This window comes from Benincasa hispida, chromosome 12, assembly GCF_027475165.1.
Source record: "Benincasa hispida cultivar pf3 chromosome 12, pf3_genome.v1.1, whole genome shotgun sequence".
Classification (NCBI taxonomy): domain Eukaryota; kingdom Viridiplantae; phylum Streptophyta; class Magnoliopsida; order Cucurbitales; family Cucurbitaceae; genus Benincasa; species Benincasa hispida.
This window is the reverse complement of record NC_143489.1, coordinates 76,640,859-76,660,776: the sequence shown is the minus strand read 5'-3', so window position 1 is coordinate 76,660,776 and position 19,918 is coordinate 76,640,859. Positions and strand designations below refer to the sequence as shown.

General features: G+C 31.7%; 1 pseudogene; it reads left to right on the top strand.

Annotated features, from left to right (window-relative positions):
* Positions 1 to 14,153: 14,153 nt before the first annotated feature.
* LOC120067621 (phospholipase A(1) DAD1, chloroplastic pseudogene) lies at positions 14,154 to 16,407 on the top strand (annotated as a pseudogene).
* The last annotated feature ends 3,511 nt before the right edge of the window (positions 16,408 to 19,918 follow it).

Genomic DNA, 19,918 nt, shown 5'->3' with positions numbered 1-19,918 from the left:
AATTTAATGTGGAGGAAGAAGATTGAGAACTTTCACACTTAAGACAAAACTCACAGAACACTTCTGTAACCTCTCAATCATTCAACATCCTTAGTCCAAGAAGAAGGAAACAAATTTTCTTTTTTACTAGCCATAAAAATAACCACCCCCACTAATGTGGGTGGAGAGAAAAGATGAGGAAAGGAGTTGTAACTCTCTTCTTTATTATCAAAATAATAACAATAATATAAATATAAATATGACAACTAACTTATCATATTATATATATATATATATATATATATATATATATATATATATATATTAAATATAACATATAACCTATAATTTTAATATTGTATCACATACAGTATAAACTATAGTTTCTTTTCTCTATCATATGGCATTTAATATAAATTATATTTATATTAAATTTAACAACTATGAATTCCATTCATAGAAAATATATTTGAATCTCATTCAAATATGTATTTCCTCCCATTAAGCTATAATGTATCATTATGACAATTATATCACATATAATTGAAATAACTTAATTATATCATATATAATTAAATCCCTTTATTAATTTGAACAATTCAAATTAATAAAAAAACTAATTCTCAACTAAATCCTATTGAGCTATCAAGGGGATCTCATGAACCTATAGCTTAAAGCTCCAACGGTACATGAATTATTAATTAAACTCTTTAATTATATTACTCACCATCCGCTAACTGTCAAGCACTCCACTAAAGATTGACAGCTGCACTCTTCGCACTACAAATATATTTTGTAAGTACAGCTTGGCCAAATTACCGTTTTGCCCCTATAGTTACATCTAACTTCTTAAGTACCACTGATCCCTCTAATAAACAATAGATCATAGTCCAACTATAACTAAACCGCTCTTGAGACAGGAGAGGGTGTAGCGCCACATTATTCAAGACCCGAAATCAGTTCTTAAGGGAGCAATTTATCTACTTACCCTTGCCTCGAGGAATGAGGGAATTCCATCTTGTATAGTTGTGTTCCCAGCTCCCCAATCCGACCAACCCCCAAAATGATAGGCTTTTTTAGATCTAGCTGCTCTCACCCATACAAATCAAAGGATCGCCCTCATAGGCAGGAGTTCACAACTCACTCAAGATTCAGGTCATGTTACCTATGGTCATCTTGGTGAAATGTAAGTCTCTATTATGAGTGGCATTATATAATGAGACTAAACATTTCGTGGTCCGGTCTTATACAAACTCCTTTGTATAAAATATCCCCGCCTACATGTCTAATACATGAATGATCAGGATCAGATCATTTGTAGTATTTTACAACATTTGTAACACCTACAAAGCGGGCCATACTCATAATGACACCAGGATAAAATACCCAACCTTATCCATCTACTACAGACCATTTAGGTTATCACTCAAACAAGATCCACCTATATGTTTTCATATACATGCTTAAGTTACAAAGATAACCTTGGATGTTAGTTTATTGGTTTGTGGTTAATGCAACTAAAATATCAAATATTTTATAGACAATGAATAAAATATCAAATATTTTATGAAATTCACAATGAGTTTGTTCAACAATGTTTACAAATTATAGGACCCTACGAGATTTAGGGCATCAACCCCAACAGTATCACTTCTTGAAAAAGATCAAGCTATTGGCTTAAAATAGGTCTATCGAATTAAATATGAACCGGATGGAACTATTGATCACTACAAGGCTCGTTTTGTGGCAAAAGGATACAACCAACAAGAAAAGGTTAACCTCTTTGACACCTTTTCTCTTGTGGCCAAAATTTTTATTGTAAAGGTATTCTTCACTCGTGCTACTTCTTTTAACTGGAAATTAGCTCAGATGGACGTAAATAATGCATTCTTGAATGACGACTTATTTGAAGAAGTATATATGTCTTTACCATTGAGTTATCACACTTTTGTTGTTACTGGTAAAGGGGAGAAATTGGTTTGTGTAGGATTGTGTCGTTTAGTTCCCACGCCAAATCTAAACGATCGCTTAGTGCTATCGTATAGAAAACTGAATGCATCGTTTAGCTCCTGCAGGTACACGATCGTCTAGTGTTCAACATCACAATGACCATCGCCCATTGCTATACGATCGTCTACCTTTTCTTCACATCGTGTAGCATCTGGAGCTAGACAATCGCTTAGCAACTGAACTTCAACAACGATTTTGAGCAGAAACTGAAAAAACTAGAACAGCAGCTTGACTTCTTCACTTGTTTCTTCAATTACATCTTAATTTCAACTCTAATGACTCCAAATAAATTACAGACTCTTGCCAACACATAAAAGCTCATAAAAAAGAGCTCATTAAAAAATTAAATGAGAAATTAAAGAGAATTAAAATGCCAAAACTCAGAAAACCATATCAGTGCATCAGTTTCATATTTCTCATATAAAACACCCACCAAACCAAAATTAAACCGAATTGAATGCTTATACGAAGCTCTGATACCAATTGTAGGATTATATCAGCAATAGCGGAAGCACAAGGATCATCTAAGCACTCTAATTCACTAATTTTGGCAAAATGTAAAGCATGCTCTTGTAGAAAACAAGTGAGTTTCAAGACATAGCTCTTGTAGAACTTCTTCAAAGCTCCTTCTCCAGTTGCTATCTTCTCCAAATCTTGTTACAGACCACCTCAAGATCTTTCCCACTATTCTCTTGGTGCTCTAGATTGAGTTGTGGGACTCAAAACAAGCTTGAATCAAGGGATGAAGAAGAAAAGCTCACAGTAGCAATCTTGATGAAGAACCCTTTCTTCAACTCGAATTTCTCTAAAATTCTCTATAGATTGCATCACCGGTTTTCACTCCAATCTCTTCATTATATTGAAAATTAACATGCAAAGAAGAGAGTTGCATGAGTTGCAGCTCATGCTTGGAGAAGACAAGGCAAAGAGAATGCTATTTGTGTGAGCTACTTGAAAGATGGATAATGGAAAATAAGTTTTTTTTCCATTTTGTGTTTTTGTTTTTCTCTTTTTCAATTTTATCTCAAAAATAAAATTTTGATTTTAAAACTGAAAAAATTAATTGATTTCATAAATTAATTATTAAATAAAAATTAATTAATTTAATATCAAATATTAAATTAATTTTTACATAAATCCATCATTATATATTTAAATCATATTTAAATATATAAATTCTCCTATTCCGTTTAATTCTTAAATTAAACATGTAATTATATCTCATATAATTACTAATTCCCTTAATTATAATTTGAACAATTTAAATTAACTTATCACGCTATTCTAGAGCTAGTCCATTACGAGCTAATAGGGGGACCTCGCGGACCTACAGATCATGGTCTCCAACGATCCGAGATTAATTGGCTAAACTCATTAGACCAAATTATTCCCCATTCGTTAACTAATAGGTTACTCCACTAAAGTTCATTATTGCACTCCCCTCACTGTAGATATATTATGTCCACATGATTTAACCATAATCAGCAAGTCAACCCTTCACAGGTTGTTCGTAATAACGGTTGGGTCAAATATCTATTTTACCCCCGAGATTACATCTTATTCCTCAAGTTCCTACTGATCTTCTAATGAACAACTGGTTTGTGATCCAATCACTAAACCAAACTCTCTCAGCTCAGTGAGAAGATGGGGCCCCTTGTTCAAGTCCTGGATTCAGTACTTGAGAGAACAACCTTTCTCCTATCCCTAAATTGGGTAGGCGTGAACTCCATCTTGCACCCTATGTTCTCAGCTATCTATCTTGTCTTACCCTTGAAATGGGAGTCTTATTGAGCCGGCACTATTGAGCCAACCCTCACCTATGCAAATCTAAGGGCAATCCCGAATAAATAAGAGTTTATAGTTAACTCAGGATTAAAATTGAGTTACCTAAGTCATCTAGGTGAAATTGTTAGTCTTAAACAGTAAACAACGTTATAAAGTAAGAGTGACTTATTTCTTGATCCTGATCTTATGCAAACTCATTGCATAGGATGCCCTCACTCCTCATGTCATAAGATATACGAATTAGGATCACATCATATGTAACACTTTACAACTCTTTGTAACAACTACAGAGTAGGTTGCATCCAATGGTGTTACCATAATAAGGTACCCAACCTTATTCATATACCATAGATCATTTTGACTATTTACTCGAACCTGATCCACTCTTATGACTCCACATAAGTTCAAGTACTCATACAATAGTCATAAGTCTTAGTTTATTGGATTTAGACTTTCATACAATTTATGAAATCAATAATAAGTATATTAATTATAGAAAATGTTTATCATTTTACAAACTGCGAGTTTTAGGACATGAAACCCAACAGTTTGGAGGCTGAATAAGTCCATATATGGTTTAAAAACAGGCTTCACGTCAATAGTTTACTAAATTTTCAAGGGCATTGCTGTCACATGGGTTTATCTAGTCGAAATCAGGTTGCTCCTTGTTTACTCAGGGTACTGGAAACTCTTCTATTGCACTATTAGTCTATATTGACGATATATTATTGACTGGACCATCTACACATGAAATGAATTCTTTAAGAGCATGTTGCATTCTCATCTCATGTTGAAAGACTTGAGAACCGTTAAGTATTTCCTCACCCTCGAATTATCAGGATACTAACAAGGTTTATTTGTGTCTCAAAAAGAAATATTGTCTCCAGATTAGAAGACACTAATCTCATTGACTCAAAGCCAGCTAGATACTAATATAAAGTTGTCCAAAACTGAAGGTACTTCTTTGTCGCTCGATGATGTTACTTGCTATAGAAGATTAATTGGTAGGCTTTTATATCTTCAAATATCTAGGCCAGATGTCTCCTTTTTGGTCTAACGCCTTAGCCAATTTTTGCAGTAGCCAACATCTTCACATTTGAATGCAATCTATCATTTGCTTAGGTATCTGAAATGGGTATCTAGCCAACAAATATTGTTGAAACCTTGTACTCTCTTTCAGTTGAAAGCCTTTATTGATGTTGATTGGGGTGCTTGCCCAGATACAAGACGATCTAGTTTTAGTTTTTGTGTCTTCATTGGTGACTCTTTAATATCTTGGAAGTCCAAGAAACAAACTACTGTCTCCCGTTCATCTACAAATGTGGAATATCGTGCTTTGGCATCTGTTACTAGTGAATTAATTTGGATTAGGCAGCTTCTTAATGATTTGAAAATTGATTGCTCTTCACATGCTCTTGTGTATTGTGATAGTCAGGCTACAGTTGCTATAGCTTCACCAATCCAATATTCCATGAGAGGACCAAACACATTGAGATCGATTATCATTTCGTTCGTGACAAAATTGTTGATGGTTTTCTTCGTTTTCTACTTATTCGCTTACATTCTCAGCTTGTGGACATGTTTACAGAGGCCTTATCTTCCTCCATTTTGATATTCTTTATATCCAAGTAAAAGTTTCGATATTCACACTTCAACTTGAGGGGGAGTATTAAGTTATTTATATATTTTGTTATACTTTTAGTTATTCTATTATTGCAACAATAATTTGTTAGTATTGAGCCCATTATATATCGGGGATATAATCTTCCAATAATTAGATGAGTGAATACAAATTTTTTCCCTATTTACACTTGTTAGATATCTGCAAAAATATTCCTACAAAACAAACATGATTATCTAAATATACCAAATATCTGTAATTGTGGACATGTATAATCCTGGGTATCTAAAGATTCTGATTATCTAGATTTCTAAAAAACGACCATAGTTTCTCTTTTAAAAAATAAAAATAAAAATAAAAGAATTAATAAACCTAATTTTGACTGACCAAGTCAAGCCAATTTGGCCCAGCCGAAAGATCTATTCTTTTTCTTTTGACACTCCATGAGCTTAAATACAAATTATAATACAAGGTAAATCCAACAATATCTTTAAACTCAACAAAGTTTGGGGAAATTAACAAATTAAATTTATTTAGAGCTCGGAGCATTACAGAATCGGTTAGATTAATAAATTTTTTCTTTCAAGAATGATATATACTAGAGAAATCATAGAAGATGTTCAATTCTAAACGTGTCACAATTTTGAAAAAAAAAATAGGTCAAAACTATCTCAAATATGAAGATGAAGACATTAATGATCCTTCATATTTCAAAAACTCACACAAGGTCGAATATTATTTTGATTGATGAATTGTAAAGTTAATTTATAAAATTTTATCTTACAATGCTACTCATTTGGAAATGACAAAGAGAAATTGTTAGGGTATTGATTGAGTTGGAGATCTTTTTGATCAAAAAGGTTCGTGCGAATTATTTGATTTTTTTTATGGGTAATACAACTTTTACTAATTAGAGTTTAAAAAACAATCAATTTTTATATTATATATCTACTTATGAGGCCGCTTAAATATATAGGTTGTTGTAGCACTACGTGTTTATCATGTAATTTGGTTAAAAAAATTTAAGCAGTTGGAATTTTGCACGAATATGCAATTGTGATCCACATAGATAATAAGTCAATAATTATTCAAAAAAATCCGTTCTATGATCATATTAAGTACATTAATATAAGAGATTGCACTTTATCATGGATCTGCATTTGAATAAATTAATTATAGACTTGTAATTGTTTGATAATATTTTTATTTCTTGTTTCATGTTTTTTATTTTCATTTTCTAAAAAATATATTGGTCTGATAACATTTTTGTTTTTCGTTTCAAAAAAAAGTTAAGAACCGTTTCTAAAATTTAAGAAATTACGAAAATTATTTCATTTTTCTGTTTCCGTTCCTTTCTCTTATTCATATTACAGTTCGGCTATGGTTTTTTGGGTGCACAACCTCGTCCAATAAAATTGAAGCCTAGGTTCGAATCCTGTGGGTACACTTTTTTTTTCAGATTTTTTTTAATTTTTTTTTTTTTTCATTTCTTTACTTTGTAATGGGTAAATTAATATCTGATTTTAATTTATTTCTTAATTTTTTCATATGTAAATTTTATATTATTTAAATTTTGATATTTATATTTTATAATATTATTTGAATTATAAGATTTAAATTTTATAACATATAATTTTGTATATGTACAATTAGAAATATATATAAATTTTTTATGAGGTGCAAGAATGAGTCTCTAACTTTTTTTTTTTAAAAAAAAAAAAAAAAAAAAAAAAAAAAAAAAAAAAAACTTATACTAGTCAAGTTATGCTCATTTTCGATTCACTACTACAAAACTGGGTTTTCATGTTGGTTCAAAACCGACATCAAATGTTGTGTTATAAAATATCTTTAATGTCGGTTTAAAGATAACCAAGATTTCAATGTCAGTTTTCAACTGACATTGAATACTGTTTTTAATGTCGATTTTTCATCCACTTTTTGTCAGTAATTGTCCGATATTAAATGTCTGACATCGTTTTGTCATTATATACTGTGCACGTGCAAATCAATAGTATTTCTCTTTTACCAGTACATGCACAAAATAAAATCTTAATTGCTTGTATGTATACAACTTAGCTTTCAATAAATAAAAATTAACTAATTCACAACAAAAAAAAATGATAAATGGTTTAACTAAGTAACCTATCAGCAATTTACATTGACATTGATATATAGAGCTCGAAAGTCTAGAGTCCGAGAGAGCTGGTTGTCTATTTTGGAGGGTTTAAATTAGTCCAAACCTACAACCAACAATCTTTTACAAGTCATAGATTTTTCAAAGACCAAAACTATAGTTTGACATCTAAAGAAAAAAAAAAGAAAGAAAAAATGTCTCCATTTGAGATCTAAAGAAGAAAAAAACCACAAAACTCAAATACATAATATGTTGGATCTAGAGTTCCCTAAGAAAAAAGCATAAAAAGACTGCGATACCAAATCTTTACTTCTTTGTTGCACCTACAAAACAAGAAAACTCAATAGTTGAATAAATGGAAGACATCTCATAAGAAAAATTAGACCCAATTTCTAAGCCCTAAAAAATCAAAGGTAAACCTCTTGCAAAGATTGAAATTGTATATCTTTCTACCTTGAGAATTGATGGCTATAGAGATGAAGATTGGAACTAAGTCTGGCAGTCAAGAGAGAAATTAATCATTCTCTCATGTCCATCAAAGTATGAGACATGATGTAATTTGATTTAGTATGTTTAATTTATATATTTGTGAATGCCAATCATACTTGCACTTCTTGTTGGAAAAAACTTTTGGAGGTTGGCTGTAATTTGGAAAAGAGATTTGAGAAAAATACTACTTTTGTTATTTATCACTCCTAATTTTTTGAATTGACTCAAATGCTAAGACATATTCCCGTCTATTTATGTTAGTTGGCATCCCTAAATCTATAGTTAGGATTTTATCAACACGTTATGATCTGATGGTTATAAATGTTTCACTAGAATATTCTTTAGAATATTCTATTTAGAATTTTCTAATACTTAATACTTTTAGAAATTGAGCTTTTTTTTTTTGGACTAAGCCCAGTACTTCTAACTCAAAATCAAGTTTATATTTCAACAAACATGGTGCAATTTTTTAGCAAACTGCAATATGGGGGATCGAACTTCCAACCTTTATAGAGGGAGCGCATGCTAATACCATTGAGCTTACTTTGGCTTCTAACATAGTGTAATACCACCATATAATTTACAAAATAGGCATATAAGGATAGAAGATATATAGGTGCATCCTAAGTTGCTTCTATCTTTGTGCAACCCACCCAAATGTCCAATCACAAATTATCACATGACAGAACTCTTTTTTTAAAAAAATATACGTTTTTAATATTTTTTTTCCTCTTTTGTAATTGAAGAAGATGCATAGAAATAGGTGCAACCTGAGCTACACTCAAATATTACTCTATAAGAAATGAAAGAAATTCATCGTCATTTTACCGTGCACGCTTGCATATCAAAGGAGAGAGAATAGAAAGTAAAAGGAGACACAAAAGAAAGCATGTACCCATAAAGCTCTAAAAAGGAAATATATATGCAGAGACTTGAAACATGGGAGGATGCATATGCAATAAACCTACAATCATACCAACATTGCCTGTTCTAACTTACTTCTTTTCTTCTTTGTGTTGTGTTATGTTGGTGGCAGGCTAAGGTTACTAGCTAGTGCCATGCTGACTCTTTGTCTTCCTTCTCCCTACAAATTCAAACTATAATATCACTTCTTTTTTTTTTTTTCATTTTCTTCAACTAATTAAGTCCTACAATTAGATGCCCTTTTCTCAATTTTTAGAGGGGAATGAGATGTGTATACATATTAGTTCGAGGATGTGTGTGATGCATATGGTTAAAAAGTTTAAAAATTTTAAATGATATACCTTTAATTAAATTTAAAAGTAAATATTTGACATGAAATTTAAAAATAATAAAAATGAAAATGAGCACAATTGTATGTGTGTTCTTGAGTAAAATAAAACAAGAAATTAAGCACATTTTTTTTAAAGATGAAATGTGAAAGGATGGAAGAAGCATAACACTTTACTAATCCTTTATTAATGAAAAAAAAATAAGGAAAGATATGAGGACACATTAGGAATTGTTGGGGAAATATAATGACAAAAAAAAAGAATGTAAGATTAAATATTCAATGGAGAGAAAAAGCACAAAAGATACGAACAAAACACCAAGGGATGTGATTTTGTGGGCAAAATAGACATTATGGAAAAAATTAAAGGTAAAAAGGGAAGTTAAAATTTTCTTTGTTTGAATTAATTTAATAATTAATTTACAAATTAAATAGTAATTATATTTGGGTTTGATTTTAATTATGGGCATTATGGAAATCCTAGAATCAACTTATATTATAAATATAAGGTTATGATCCCAAAATATATTATGCCTCTTTAGCTTCCTATTCCCCCTCTGATAGTGAGGATCTACCAATTTCGATTTGAGTTACATATATAGTTGAGGAAGATCACAAACCACATTTGTTTTGCACGTGGTTATGTTCTAATTCCAAATAATCTCAATGTTGGGAAGATTTTGGTTTTTCATCCATATTTAGATTCTAAATATTGATCATATGATTATTTTAGAATAATCGTGAATTGAGTTTGATTAATTTTCCAACAACCCTCTAAATCCCATAACCCCCGTTTAATATAGTATATAGATAAATGAGGTAATAAAGGAGAATTTTTTGTTTCCTCTTTTGCCCTCACATTAGGATGCAACTCTTTAAGTTACATGAGATGCGACTTTTTGGGTGTATGTGTTTGATGAGTAAAAAGATGGATGCTAGTGATAAGACTTAGCTATTTGGATGGAGGTGAATAAAATATCGAATTAGTGTATTTTTTTCACAACAGACAAGAATATCGAGCTGGTTATCAAAATTATTGACGGTAGAAGAAGAAGACGACAACCCAATTTGATCCTTCAACACAATATTTTCCTTGATTAAATTAACATTAGAAGCATCCGTTAAAATCATTTATGTCGTACTATTCAGAATCATTCTGGAATATGTCTTTATTCGCTTAAAATTAATTTAGTATTTTTTTATATTTATAAATGTAATTTTTATATTATCAAATTATACTGAAGAGTGATTTTAAAAATTACAAAAGTAAATTTACCTATTGTAGAATAGAATTACTCCCAAACATATCGTAGATCATTGCAAATAGGGATACATTGAGAGAAGGAGGTTTGGAAACTCAATTAAAATCAACCTTATAATCACATAAGGTAGAACATGTGTTGGGAGTGATTTTGGTAAGTGATTTGTAAATGATTTTTGTTAGGTGCTTGTGAGTATTTTCTTTTTAAAAAGTCTATCATTTTATATTGAGAAATTCTCCTCCTTTTTCGTTTTATTTTTTGTCCTAACATTTTTAGAGAATTGTACTTTATTTTAAAATTTTTGTCCATGTTTATATATATTTATTTCTAATTTATACACTCGTCCCTACTTTTCTTTCTCTAAAGTTTTTATAATGTCTCTCTAATTTTATTGTGTATTTTAAAAAGGATCATTTTTCTCACTTTTCTCCCTCCAATGGCTTATTTAACTCTTAATGTTTTTATCTCTAATTTTTTTCCCTCTTTCAACTTTTTTCTCTATTTTTTTTTACCTCTTTCTCTCTTTTTTTTTTTCCTCTTGAAATTTGTTCACACTCTTTTAAGTTTTTCTCTCTCTTTATATTTATTCCACCAACATTTTTTGTCATTCTATTAAAAAAAAAAATTATATATCTGAAATTTTATTTCTTTATTTTCGAATTTTTTTATTCTCTATTAAATTTTACTCTCTCTAAATTTCTCCATGACATATTTTTCTCTTCTTCCCTAATTCTCTATTATTTTCTATCTTAAACTTTTATCTCCCTATGTATTTTTTTGAAAAATTATTTTAAATAACAAAATTGTTAAAAATATCTACTAATAATAGCAACATATCATCGTCTATATGTAATATACTGCGATAGATCTCGATAAACTTCTCTAGATATAGATTGTAATCTATTGCAGTCTATTGCAGATAGATGGTAAACTTTTGTTATATTTATAAATATTTTGGTTCATTTTCCTATATTTGAAGACAACACTATTTTTTTCCTCTAATTTATTCAATCTTGAATATAAGGTTCTTTTAGTAATATGATGGTTCTAAAATTATAATTTAAAACACTTTTCATTAGATTTAAACCATTTGTTCAAGTATGGAATCATTCAAAAGTTCAATGATGTGCTTAATCTATGTAAACTATTTTATGTATAAATTGATTGATGAAATTCCATATGTTGTACAGTCAATATGCAAGTTAAGACGAAATTTTATTTTTCAATATTTATTACATAAATTGGTTTCTTAAGAAACACTATTGTGTTTGGTATGGATGTTCAAAAAATTAGATGACTCGAAAAAATCGATTAATCTAAACCAATCTGTGTGATTTGGGTTGGGTTATTAACTCATTTGGGTTGGTATGAGTTGAAATAAATGAAAATTTTATGAGTTGGATTGGTTCATGGGTTCACCTAATATAATCCAAACCAATCTAAATTTATTATTAACTTTAAAATATATACTTTTTGTTTCTTATAATACAATTATTTATACATATATTAATTTTAGTTTTATTTAATTTCATTTTTTTTTAATAATTTATTCTCCAACAACTCTTAAAAATAGTTTCTTAGCACTTTAAAAAAAATTCATTATATAAATTGAAACTAATTTGTTAATCTTAATTCAATTTATGAAAATAATTAAATCATATTTTTACGTATTTATATTTTACTTATTTTAGAATAAAATTTTAAATAAATGACCCCAATAATCCGAACTAACACAACCAAATATTTCATTGTTAGGTTGGATTGGGTTCATTTTTTAATAAGGATTTTTTGAGTTGAAGAAATTTACAACCCGAACAATCGGGTTTGGTTTAAAAAGTCATTCAACTCAATCCAACTCAACACACGAACAACTCTAGTATTTGAAATCTTTTCAAGAGTTTCAAATCATCAAGATATACATTGATAATATAGATCAAATGTTAATTGTGATTTCATTATAAAAATACATGTACAAATACAACTATTTATATACCCTTATGTTAATAAGTATTCACTAAGATGATTATACCACATTTGTTTGAATTATTTTAATTCATATAAAGATCTCCTACAATTTGACCAAATATTATTTTCTTTAAATTATATGATTCTGAAGTACCTTTAGTCCTTCATCAAAGATTATCATAAATATCATTATCAAGAGATCCAAATAAATATGTTATAACTACATTCAAGAGATGCATGTTAAGTTTTTCATACACAGTCAAATCAATTAGATATTTCAATGTTACACCATCGTTGTAGGAGAAGAAGTTTTCCACATAATCAATAATAAGAGCTTAACTCATCTTGTACAATGAGAACCAAGAGATCCATGGTTCAAATCTCTTTACCCTATTTATACTAAAAAAAAATATATCTCACTTTACATCTTGTGACCTTAATTATTTATATATGTTTCACATGTTTTCTACATTTTCTACTGTTTAATTTAGACTTATTATCGAAAAACCTCACTTTTGAATTTGAGTTTAATTCAATGTCGATATTTTTCAATAAATAATCTTCATTTTTATAAATAATATGGGGAGCGATATTGTAAATAAAAATGTTGTCAACAACCTATATATCAATTCATCATTTCAACTTATTTTTTCATGACATATAATTAATCGAGATTTGATTATTATCTAGGTTTACTTCAACATTCTTATGTGTGTACTCATATTCAAAATTTCTTTTCGAATACTCTATTCTCAATTGAATTGTTTTCATACTCTATACAAATATTAAAAGTTATGCTCTAATAAATGATTTCACTGAACTATTTTTTATAGGAGCGTGAGCTACAAAATGTTCAACCCTCATCCTAATCAATATATATAGAGAGAGCGATTATCAACTGTATGTGACATAAACTCACTAACATTATCAAGATAGAACATTTAGTTTTAAAATTAAGAGAATATACTTTTAACTATTTAAGCAACTAATCATGCAAGTATAAGACTTTGACTTAATAATAATTATACATATGGCTATCGACATGATCTATCAACTAAGATCATAAAATATTTAAATGATCCACTTGATATGTTATCATGATTTCATTCTAATAACAGAAGGATTCCTTCTTCATTTTTAGTTAGTGAGAATTTAATAATTAATTTTCATCAAGCAACACATCACAATTTATATTTCAAAACTTCCCTATTTTTACAAAATCTTGTTTAATTTAAAATACAAAATATATTTGGGAACTTTGCCCAAATAAAGCAACCTATTAAAAAAATAAAATAAAAATAATTTTGTTTGTTGGTGTGGGAACAAACAGAAAACCACTTTTCCTTCTGTTTGTGGTTCACCAAAAGCCACAACAAAACCCTAAACTCTCGAGAGAATGATATGTATATGCCTCTTTTTTTCCTTGACAAAACCAAATTATTATATTCAATTTGTTTTTCTCTCATTAGTTGATATAATTCTTCCTTCCTTATTCCTTTTTATTATTATTATTTTTTAATATTCTATAAAAATATTGTAAAAAAAAATTATTCCTTCTTCACTCTTAATTCCTTCACTATTAATACTTCCCTTTAGCAAATGAGAACCTCAATCTCCATACGCCCATGCACATACTCTCCTCACTTTAATCAACCCTCCGCCACGGTCCGCTCCAAGACGGCAAATCTCCGTCGTGTAAAGGTCATGCACTCCGCCGTTCGCCTCCGCATCAACGCCATGAAGAGGAACAACGTGGCTCATAAATGGACCGAGTACCAAGGCATTCAGAATTGGGATGGTTTGTTGGACCCATTGGATCACCATCTTCGAATGGAAATCCTTCGTTACGGTCGGTTCGTCGAAGCCGCCTACAACTCCTTTCAATATGACGTTGATTCACCATTTTATGCAACATGTCGCCACTCAAAATCTTCGTTAATGAACCGAACTGGGTTGAGTCAGACCGGATATCGCCTCACCAAGTATTTACGAGCCACGTCCGGTCTAGAATTGCCACATTGGATCAAAAAGGCTGCCAACACAGCCATGAATCGATCTAGTTGGATCGGTTACGTGGCTGTGTGTGAGGACAAGAAAGAAATCGCCCGTCTCGGCCGTAGGGATATTGTGATCGCTTACAGAGGAACTGCCACTTGTTTGGAGTGGATCGAGAATTTACGTGTTCCCCTAACTGAATTGCCTAATAATGACTCATATTCGGGTCAGGTTGGGCCAAGGCCAATGGTGGAAACTGGGTTTCTGAGTCTGTATTCTTCTGGGACAGTGGGTTTGCCGAGTTTGAAGCAAACAATACATGAGGAAGTTTCTAGATTACTCCACAGTTACGCCAGAGAGCCACTGAGTCTCACTATTACTGGCCATAGCCTCGGTGCTGCCTTAGCAATACTTACGGCATATGACATCAAAGTAACATTTGAACGAGTGCCACTTGTTACTGTCGTGTCTTTTGGTGGTCCTCGCGTAGGTAATGTTAAATCTAACTAAGGTCGTTTGGTTCACCAACTTCTTAAGTTGGTATAAACAATTTAACTTTAATAGTAAATACTATTAAAGTTTGCATGTTTATCGAGGAACTTTATTTTTTCTTATATCTCTACTTTTTCACACATTTATCGAGTAACTCTACCTTCTTCTTTTTCTTTACTTTTAACAAATTTATTGATAAACTCTATCTTATAACTCTATACACCAATCACAAACATACTAACTCCAATATATTAACTCCACTCAGTGGGTTAAACGGCCCTAATGAAATTTCTAAACTAATAAGTTAACAAGGACATGTAATTATTTATCACTTAATCACAAGTTTGGTTTCGATTATATATATATATATATATATAAGTATTTAAATTTTTTAAAAAATTAATAGGTGTTTAAACTTGTTTAATAGATTCCTAAACTCTAAAATTATTAAATAAGTCTATGAAGTTTTAGTTTTGTGTCAATAAAAAATCCTCGCCATATTGTTTTTCAAGATTTTAATTGAATTTTAAGATATTAAACTTTTAATTTTGTATTCAATAGGTTTTTGAGTTTTTTTTTTATTAAAAACGAATGTCAATCAAATAGGTCAACGATTTATTAAACACTAAATTAAAAGTTGTTTCAATATTTATTAAGCACAAAAACAAAAGTTCAGAAACTCATTCCACATGTTACAAAACTTTTTATAGAGCTATACGACTTAAAATTGTAAATTCAAGCAATGAAAGTCTAAGAACCTATTTCACACAAATCTAAAAATTTAGGGATTAGAAATGTAGTTCAAACCGTTGTCTACCTCTATGCTTTAGGGCATGCACTTTTATCACTCATTAAGTGGGGCTAAAAGTTACTACAAAATAATTAATAATTAAAATATAAATTACTCTCTAGATTTCTAACACGATACATACTACTTTGTGCATATATTACTATATAATTTGAATCTCCCACTCCATATGTCACTGAAATAAAAAAAGAACGCGCATACATTGAATTAAAAATGTTATAATACTCATTAGTTTATGTTGTTATAACAGGTAACAAAGACTTTCGAAGGAGTTTGGATGAACAAGGTACAAAAGTCTTGCGCATCGTCAACTCCGACGACATTGTAACGAAGGTACCGGGATTTGTGGTCGACGACGACAATGTGGAAGCACTGTCGTGCCCATGGTGGATCAAGCAATGTATGATGAATATGCAGTCACAATATTGGTTGTACTCTGAAGTAGGGAAGGAACTGAAAGTGAACAACAAAAAGTCTTGGTATGTTAATGGAGGAATAATGAATATGGGAATGCATCATGATTTAAAGACGTACCTCCATCTTGTTGAAGGCTTTGTGAGCTCTAATTCTACGCTTGATGGTTCAACCAAGGCAGTTGCAGACGGTTACTTTTAATCTTTAGCTATTAGCTACATAAAATTAAGAATAGGTAGCTAGGACTAGGATCAATAGGTGACCGTTGACAAGCAGTTAGGATCGAGGATAGGTGACCAACGATTGGATTATTGGGGATCAATAACTAACGACTAGAACCAAGGATTGGCAACAAGTGAATGGTGATTGGTCGAGGATTGACAACTGGCATCAACCTACAAGGGCACTAGATCTCATTGGTCTTGGTCATTGACCATCGATCCCAATCACTGGTCTCGGTTGCTAGACACCAGTCAACAACAATTGGGACTGAAGTTGGTGATTGGTACGGTCGAAGATCGTGGACCAATTGGCGACCAGGACTAAAAATCGGGACCTGGGATTGGTTACCATCGATCACTTCATCAATTAACAATCAATGACTAGAACTAGGGATGGTGAACAACGTTGGAACAAATAGTCCCTAAGTACAAGTATATATTGCTGGCAAGTAGTACAAAATGGATAGAGTTCAAGTATCCAATCCCAAGGGAATGGAGTACAATAACCCAATCAAGCAACTAAAGACCTCTTCAAAATTTGTAGACAAAAAGTAACCAAGATAAATTGATTTAGTTTGGTGTGTGTTTTGAAAAGTCAAAGAAAAGAAAAGTGTTCTGATAAGAGAAACATTAAGAGAAAGAAATTTTGTAAACAAAGATAATAAGAACAAAAATTGATTCAAATCGTTTCAACATTCAGGAGAAAATTAAAAGTGTGCTCATACCTTACGCCTACAATCTACTTTGTCAACTAAATCTAAAGACAATCTGGCATGCGACCTATATAGACTTGCATCTTCTTTTCTCAAGTTAGATGAGTTAAGTCGTATGCGATCAAATTGAACACATTTTTGTGACTAATATAATTTAGAACTGAGATAAATGATCATGCAATTTTCATGATCCTATAAAGCTTCGTCCTATTGTCTAGAGTAAAAAACGAAAATTATGTGTCTAGGCTTTTCTCCATATTGCTTTTGTGACAATCATACATTATCTAACTCTTTCAATTATTAGATTCAATATGATATACTAATCTTATTTCCAGACTGGAGTAGCTAGTGCACCCACAATTCGAGTTGGTTTAGTGAGGGACAGGTCTACCGAGGTGTCTGAGATAAGAATTTTAGGTTTGAAAATACCATCTTTCGTACGAGTAATCATTGGATGAGAAGGTAACTGAAACTGGGGTGCCTTCAGTGGAGTAGAAGACAAGGTCTATGGAGCATGGATTCTGATGCTTGGTGGGGCAAGGTTTGATTCGAAGAGCAATGGAACTTAATTCGTGGTTTAGGGAAGTAGTTAGGGTTGATGAGCGGTCAGGTGAATTTATTTAGGAGAAGTTAGGCAGACCAATTGGTACGATGGGATTGAGTGAGCGGGCCTGAAAGGGAGTGCTATTAATTGGGCTCGGTAAAGTAATGGGATGTGAAAAGTTCAAGGGATGAGGTGCTGATGTCGGGATTAGTTCATTGGACTCAGGTAAGTGTATGAGATGGTGGGGGGTGAATTGACAACCTGGTAAGAGTTGTTGGGCTGGTAGTTCACTTGGAGATGCAGACTTGTCAAGCTCTGAAAACCACCTTTGAAAGGAAAATAAGCTTCATTAAACGGCACGTGTCTAGATATATATACATGTCCATTTGGGCTGAGGCATTTGAACCCTTTATGGACTGGGCTAAAACCAATAAAAACATACTTAGAAGAGTGAAAATCTAGTGTATGAGTGTTATATGATCTTAGGTGTGGAAAACAAGCACAGCCAAATATTTTTAGTAGTGAGAAGTCTACTTTCCTATTGAACGGTACTTCAAATGGAATTTTATCCCCAATTGCTCTAGATGGTAGACTATTGATTAGGGTGGTGGCTATGATGAAAGCTTCCCACCAATATTTAATAGGCATTCCAGCTTGGGCTAGCAAAGTTAGTCCAGTCTCAACAACTTGCCGGTGTTTCCGTTCTGCTCTCCCATTTTGTTCAGATGTGTGTGGACATGAAAGTCTTATTTGAATGCCCAATTTTTCACATAGTAGATGTATAGGTTTATATTCCTCACCATTATCATATTATAAGCATCTGATACCTACTCCGGACTGAGTATTTACTGTGCTAAGAAAGTGATTAAATGCTCCTATAGCATCACTTTTTTGCCTAAAAGGATATATCCACAGAAAATGGCTAAAGTCATCAACGAAGTTCACATAGTAGCAAAAACCATCATTAGATAGTAACAGTGTTGGACCCCACAAGTCAGAGTGAACTAATTCAAATCGAGTTGTGGGTCGAGAATTAGACATTGGAAAAGGGAGGGCATGTGACTTTCCATAATTGCAGGTTTCACAAAATTTAACATTTGCATTCAAAGTTACTGGTAGATTACATTTTTTTTATTAATGAGTCAAGAACGGTAGAAGATAGATGTCCAAGTCTTCTATGCCAAATTTCCTTGGACGCCTTCTTATTAGTAGTGACAGTGGATGAGCAATAGGCTGAACACACTACAAAATTGTTATTATTAGCCGACTTCAAGCTTCTATCAACGCTTGAAGCACTACCGGTAACCATTTCTTTTGTGTTCAACCGATAGAGACCATCTTCAAGATCCCCCTTCAACAACACCTTGCCCCAACGCATGTCCTTTATAACAAAATTATCAACATGAAATTCCAAAAACACATCATTATCTTTAGCTAGTTTTGAAACCCTAACTGAATTTATAGCAATTTCAGACACACATATAACATTTTCTAAAGTGAGTTGCCCATTTTTTGTTTTTAAATACGTTTTACCATATGAGATATATTCAATTTATTACCATTCCCAACTATAAATTTTTCCTTACCTCCATATTCAGTGGACTTAATCACATTGTTATAGTTGTTCGTGACATGGTTGGTAACACCACTTTCCATATACCAGCTTGGATTAGCAACCATTTGAGGAGTTGTTGAAGTGTTCTGAGAAGTAGTGAAGACATATGGAGTGTTCTGGTTGCCTATGTTTTGTGGCACTTGGTTTCCCCCTTTGTTCTGATTAGTAGGAATCTAAAACTCCCTCGCGTCTGATTGGGTCGGTTATATCCACTGTTGTTCCACCGGTTTCTGCCTCAATTTCTTCCACCTCTACCTCTTTTATTATTGTTCATCGTTTGTCTGCTATTTTTCCCATTGGCATTTGAATTTCTTTGGCGAGAGTTACTTGCCATGTTTACAAAGGGTGAATTGTTAAATGAAACATAATTTTTCGGAATATTTTGAAAGTCTAACCTCTTTTTGAAAGCTAGAAGTTTTGTTTGCATATCAGTCCAAGAGATTTCTGGACGCCCCTGTTGCAACTACCGGGTTGAACTCTTCATCCAGTCCCAGTAGGACTTGGGATACCAAGGCTCGTATAGGAACCAGAATTTCAGCAAGTCCAAGGTTTTCTGAGTGGTTTTTCATTACTCTTAAATATTCAGACATCTTCATTGACCCTTTTCGAGCCTATTGAA